Source organism: Trifolium pratense, linkage group LG4 (assembly GCF_020283565.1).
Source record: "Trifolium pratense cultivar HEN17-A07 linkage group LG4, ARS_RC_1.1, whole genome shotgun sequence".
NCBI lineage: Eukaryota > Viridiplantae > Streptophyta > Magnoliopsida > Fabales > Fabaceae > Trifolium > Trifolium pratense.
The window spans coordinates 33,069,849-33,076,936 of NC_060062.1; the positions used below are offsets into that span (position 1 = coordinate 33,069,849).

At 31.6% G+C, this 7,088-nt stretch overlaps 1 long non-coding RNA gene across 1 annotated transcript; it reads right to left on the reverse strand.

Annotated features, from left to right (window-relative positions):
* Positions 1–2,718: 2,718 nt before the first annotated feature.
* Positions 2,719–6,862, reverse strand: LOC123919486. The gene is made up of 3 exons (XR_006813221.1): positions 6,739–6,862; positions 6,272–6,434; positions 2,719–3,181 (listed from the first exon to the last, which is right to left on the reverse strand). It is a non-coding gene; the product is annotated as an uncharacterized LOC123919486 (long non-coding RNA).
* Positions 6,863–7,088: the final 226 nt, after the last annotated feature.

Below are 7,088 nucleotides of genomic sequence, written 5' to 3' on the forward strand. Positions count from 1 at the left end.
TAGGGTACCCGCAAAAATTACCCACAACGGGTAGGATAAAAACCCGCATTTTGGGTACGGGCACGGGTATGGGTAATTACCCACAAAAATGAATGGGTATGGATGCGGGTACGGGTACCTTAGTACCCACCCCGCCCCATACCCGCATAATATATATTTATTTATTTTATTTATATTATTATATTATAATATATTTAAAACAATACAACTCTACTAAACTATTACATATTTTTAATAAAAATGTTTATTTATAACATAATATAAAACTAATGTGAATATTTAACATAAATATGAACTTTAACATAAGGTTAGTAATAATTTTGTTTATAATTTTTATTAGTCAATATTAAAATCTTTGAAATTTTTTTAATTCTATTAAAATTATATGATATTTTATAATTGATCAATTTATTTTTAGTAAAAATACGGGTAACGGGTACGGGTATGGGTACATAGGTACCCATAGGGTACGGGTATGGGGGCAAAAATTGTTACCCACGCGGGTATGGGGATGGGTACATGTATTTTTTCAATCTGCGGGTATGGGGATGGGTACTATAGTACCCTACCCATACCCTACCCATTGCCATCCCTACCCAGACTGGTCAATAGACAGTCAAACCATCCCTTAATTAATTATAATACTAACCCATTTTATTAGACATAAGTCCCTATTAATTATGCTCCATTTCATTATTCATGATGAAAGCCTAGGAATTCATTATATCAATCCAAAATGATAGAAGCATATCATTCTGAAAAAATAGTCCAACAAGATTAAACCTCCCCCATGACCATGAATAGCAAGACCATGAAGCATATATAGCATTCCACGTACACATCTTTATCTTTGTATGACTCAATTATTTCCCTTGTAATCTCAACATAAACACATTTTGCATATAAATACACTAACCCAGTTTGTCAAAAAATCGAATCAATTTAAATCTCATTCCTTGCAATGTAATCATGAACGAACCTACCCTGTTCTAGTTCTCCTAATAATTAACTGAGCACAAGTTGGTAAAACGAAACCAATGCTATATTTTTCTGTACAAGATTCAAACCAATCACCTCATTAAATGTTGGGTAGATTCAAGCCACACATTAGCATGACTGTGGCGGAACTAGGAAAAATATTGTGGGTGGGCCAAAAAATAGTCGATCTATTTTTAAATTGAATTTTTTGGTCCCTGTATTTTCATATGTTACAATTTTTATACCAACAATCTATATTTTTACTCTAAAAATTGTGATTTTTGGCCATAAGGTGATTTATTGTCTCCAACATTGAATCTAAAGATGAAATATCAAATTTGAGACAAAAATTCACATTTTTTTAGCATTAAAATTTGTTATTTTTACGGCAAAAAAGAAAAAAAAAATTGAGATAGGATTAAAATTGCAACAAATGTGAAAATATGGGACTTAAAAAATTAAATATTAATTAAACATATTTTTTTATGTCATTTCATATTTATATATGCTAGTTCAATTGCTAATTTTATATAATACTATAAATTCAATTAATTATGAACTTATATTTACACTAATACGTACTTGAACTAATATGTGTACGGAGTTACTTATAATCATCAATAATAAACTATAAATTAATATTTACATTAATATTTATACAAATATGTATACTGATCGCATGTTTATCAACCTAACTGCAAGTATACAGTTGTGTCGCGTAGTTTTAAAAGATTATCGAACCCAAAGGACCAATAATCGACCTACCGTTATCTAGTGTCGCTTTGTAAATCTAAGGCTAATGATTTAAAAGTTTTTAATTAAGATTAAAGAAATATATTTTTTTAGGTTTTTAATATATGAATAAAATACTGCTAGGACGTGCTATTAGTTGCTTCAGAGGGTTCAATATTTAATTCGTGCTAGACAAACTGTTAAATTTTCGAAAGTATATTGATTTAAAAATACTAATCTCAGCTCTCGCAAATCTTGACTAGCATTATATAATATAAAGGTGATGCTTAACTCTCATTCTCACATCCGCTAATGAAATATTTTTTGAAAAGCAATATAATTTTAATTAACTCTAATCCCAAATCTCGTTGCGAATTAGGGTTAATGTTCAGTTTTTACTTTTTACTATCTAGTAGAAATCTCACGCTTTCGCTCTATTGATTTTTACTTTAATTAATTCTCACTCTCGTGACAAATCATAATCAACGTTAAATTAAAAACTGCTTAAGAAAACAAAACAGTCGCCAGTTTTCAAGAATTATATTTGATTTAAAAACACTAATCTCAGCTCGTAAATCTTGACTAGCGTTATACTTAGATAAAATAAATGCTCAGCTCTCATTCGCTCACTTACCTATAAAAGTACCTTTGAAAATTAATATAAAACTCATCAATCCTAAATAGCTCTCGCGGACTTTAGAACTAACGCTCAGTTTTAACTATCCGGCCCTAAACCTCAACTCTCGTCAATGTTGGTTTATTGTCTTTAAAACAATCCTCACTCTCGTGACAAATTGTTTGAAAACGTATTATTTAAAACTGGTGGTTGAAAACTACTTGAACGAATCAACTACCAAACCCCTATTAGCTACTAACTACACATCCTAGCAATGTTAAATTTAGCTAGACATAACTAAAAATAAAGACATAAAATAAATAAATAAAAATAAAGACATAAAATAAAAACAGAAAAATAAAATAAATAAAATAAAAATAAAGAAAATAAAATAAAATAAAGAACCTGAATTAATAAAAGAAATCTTGAGTACGGACACCAACAGCGCAACAGCAGCGAATAAAAATTTAAACTAAGAGAAGAAACTTAGAATAAATCTAAGTCTCAATTCTCTTCATCAACTGTTATAAATTGGTGTGTCCTTTAAAGTGTAAGAAAGGACACATATTTATACTAGTAGCTAGGAGACAAAACATTGCAAATAAACGATGTGGGACTAATTGCAGGTGTGGCGAACGCCACACAATTTGAATCAAATTGGACGGCTGAGATTGGCTGGCGACCGCCACTAGGCCCAACTTGGCGTGCGCCATTGTTGTTGGCTGGTGGGCTGCTGCGTGATTTTGACGGGCCGCACATGTGTGGCCCTATGCTGCACGTGTGTGGCCTTTTTTGTCCATTTCTACTCCTTTTCAGTTCATTTTCGCTCCTTTCTTCAACTCGTACACTTTTTTCCTGTTTATTTAAAGGCTAAATTAGTTAAAAGGTCCCTTAAAGAAATTTTAGGTTTCACAATGGTCCCTTAAAGAAAAAAAGGTTCAAATTGGTCCCTTAAAGATATATTCGTTGATCATAATGGTCCCTTCCGTTTAATTTTCACTAAAAACGTTAAGTTGCGATGATGTGGCAAGTTATTTTCCAAAAAAAAAAAAAAAACAAAGGAAAGGTTTTTTTTTCTTCCAGATCTCATCTTCACCATTTTCTTCATCTTCTTTTTATGTTGATTTGTTGTTGTTGTTGTTTCCCACACCTAATTACTATGTTATCTCCCCTAATTCCCAAATCCTTGTTCCTTCTTCCTCTTCAATTGAAATCAGGAGAGAATCAAGGCACACAAAATCCTTGTTCCTTTCTTATTCTTTTCAATTGAGGTTGTTGTTATTATTGTTGCCTTGTTGGGTAGATTTTTTCATTTTGGTTTAAACCCATAATTTTATTTTGGCAAGAAAAACCCAGAAATTCGAAGAAATGATGAACATCCAATGTTAAATTTTAATAAAAAGTATTTTGTTTTGGTTTGTATACCATTACCTTTAATTTGTTGCAAATTTGAAAATGTTGAAGTTGCAAATCTTGATTTGTTTGATGAATTTATGAACATGATGAGGAAGATGAAGAACAAGGTAAATGAAGAAGATGAAGAAATAGAGAGAAAAATTATTTGGTAATGGTGCACCAATAGATATGGTGAACATTCAAAATTCAATGGCTATTGTTTTTCAATAAGATCAAACGGTTTAAATTAAGAGATTTATTGAGATCTATGGTGCACCAAGTGTAATGTTAGTCCACCTAATACATTTTGTGTTAAAAACTAACAGAAGGGACCATTGTGATTAACAGATATGTCTTTAAGGGAACAATTCAGACTTTTTTTTTCTTTAAGGGACCATTATGAAACCTAAAATGTCTTTAAGGGACCATTTAACTAATTTAGCCTTATTTAAAATACGAGAAATAAGTAACTATTTATATAGTAAAACTTCGAAATCGAAATAAAAACATATAAAATATAATAATAATTTAACTAAATAAATAGCACATTTTTAGGTGTATCATATACTGAATGACTTAAAAATTAAAATCATTAATAATACATTTAAATTAATACTCAACATATAAAAAAAAATTATATTTTTGGGGTGGGGTGGGCCGTGGCCCACCTCAGCCCACCCCTAGGTCCGCTAACCCAATATCATAGTAACCCAAAATCCCCAAAACTCACATAAATCGACATAATGTTTAATTCACATTCAAACTTAACTCTTAATACTCAAAATAACAACAAACTGTTAGGTCACGAGGGGCAGCCGGAGATCATCCACATCGGGTTTAAGAACAATCTCACAAATGAGTTGGATACCACACTTTAACCCCAAAATCTTAAGGTATTAGGTTTATGGTCTTCTCACTTATAAAGTGTTCAACCTCCTATTTTTTAAGCAATGTGAAACTTAATGCTCCGCTCAAGCGGAAACTTTCTTTTCATCCACACAGTTGTACTTGTACCGCCATTGTTGTGCGTGGGTTGGGATATTAAGTTGACGAAATTACATTGAGAATTATGTTGAGATAACATTTTTAATGACGTTGGGAAGCCATGAATGCAGATCGTGAGTGGTTTCCAACAAAACAACACACAAAGATGAACTAACCAAAGTGAATTTAAATTTAATTACAAGGGTGGAACACCAAACAAAGCTTCAGATAATATCAATTGCAAAACCAATCAAACTTGTTCTCATACTCACCGCTTGTCTGTCCAATGGCATATGTCAGTACACAAACCATAAACGTGATTCAACACTTGGAATTAATGTTCTGAATTATGAAATTATTCAAAATTGTCGTTCTGATCAAGATCACCATCACTGTCTTGCGATAAATTGGTGAATTCCTTTCTGTGACCGTGTATGGTCCAGAGCAACACAAATCGGAACCGCCGACGTCTTCCGAAAACAACCCCATAAGGGGTGTAAGGATGGTGGCATCGCGAATCCAAGAGAACCGATCGCGCTACCGTGAGACCGAGGCTATATCGCGATTGAATCGTTTGGAGTGAAAGGAGGCGGTGAACGATGGTGTGGCAAGATGAACGGCGGCGGCGGTTATTGAGGAAGATGAAGGAAAGGTGGCGGCAGCTTTGTTGCTAGGGTTTGAACCCTTGCAGAGCCAAAATACGTGAAAAAGGATAAAAAGAGGATATTGATTATCATTCATATAATAATATGAGAGATTCTTTTGTAATTTATATGGGGACCTATATCATATATTAATTTTTTTATATACTTCATATGCTACCTATAATATAATTTTTTTTTATAATTTATACGAAACTATTTTTGTTATAGAATATATTATTTTAGTAATTTATACGTGGATATATATATTGTGTTCATTGTGCGACAAAATCACATTAAGACTTTAAGCTATAAAATTATTTGACTTTTCAACACTTTTGTCGTATTAAATATTATTTAAATTTCAACAATGTACTCTCTCCAATTTTTTGAAATTGTCCAAACCGATTATCCATTAAATTGGTGGACCGGTCCGATTTTTAAAATATTAAATATTATTATTGACTTTTGTGTTTATTTTTTGTTAAACTAGTTAAGCTAAGTGTTAAGGAGTTGGGGGTTCAGGGTTCAAGTTCTCAAAATAGAAAAATTCTCCACTCAAAAAATCAAATATGACAGCTTCTCTCTCTAACTCAACCTTATATACCTAGGTTTTAGTAATTTCTTCCAACACCCCCTCTTTACTCATTTCACCATTTAAACTAGTTACTCAGTTACTCATTCTAGCCTAATAACATAATTCTGCCTAACACACTAAATTCTGTTATTTAACTCTACTACTTTATAATTATCTTAACTAACTAAAATTACCCAAAACTCATAAATACTTACTTACGAAACTAATTACGCGCCATAAAACTAATTAAATAAATAATAGTAAAAATATGATGTTACAAATAACGTTTGAAAAATAAGCTATAAACTAGTACAATAAATTATAAGCTCATAATGAAAAGACTCTTACCAAACCGAGCTTTTAGCTTATAAACGCTAGTGTATTATCCTTCCCAAACCGGGCTCTGGGTCTAGTTTGAAAACAAATATACATTTGTGAAGAATGCACATTAACTCATAATAGTAGTCTTCAGACTTCGGACAATCGGCATCTATGTCACATACCATAGGTACTGTAATGAAAAAAGATACGGAAATAATGTTTCTAAAATCTGATAAAAGACCGTGTACAGACTACAAAGAAAATAAGATTTTTTATTTTATTTGTTTTCACCACTAGTATCCGGCCCACTGGACCATCTAATCTGTTTTGGAAATCAGTTCTAGCATCAAGTGGTTCTAGCCCTTTCCTGATCGCAGTTGCGAGGGATCGAACCATGGTCCACACTACCAAGTCTAGTGTCAATCACAACTGGACCAACTAACAACTCGTGCAAATAAGAAAAATTTGATAAAGAGAAAAAAAAAATGCCTTACAATTAAGTCCTTCCGTCGCAAGAATAAATATGAAAAAAAATAGTATTATATCATACACAAACTTGATAATTTTAGCCATTTTTTTTTTCCTCTTTGAATGTGAAAAGTAAAATATGGTTTGATATATTTATGCTGTGTAAAGTTCTTGCTCTCTTAAAAATAATTAAATAGTTTTTTAAGAAGTTGTAAAAGCCATCATAAAATTATAATCATTATTTAGTATCTCTTAAGTATAACGATGGGTTGTGTTTGTCCCTTCAGTGAACCTAGTAGGTCACATAACAAACTCTTAATCATACAAGTTTATAATTTTTAACTAATTTATTATTATTACTACTACTACCGACTAT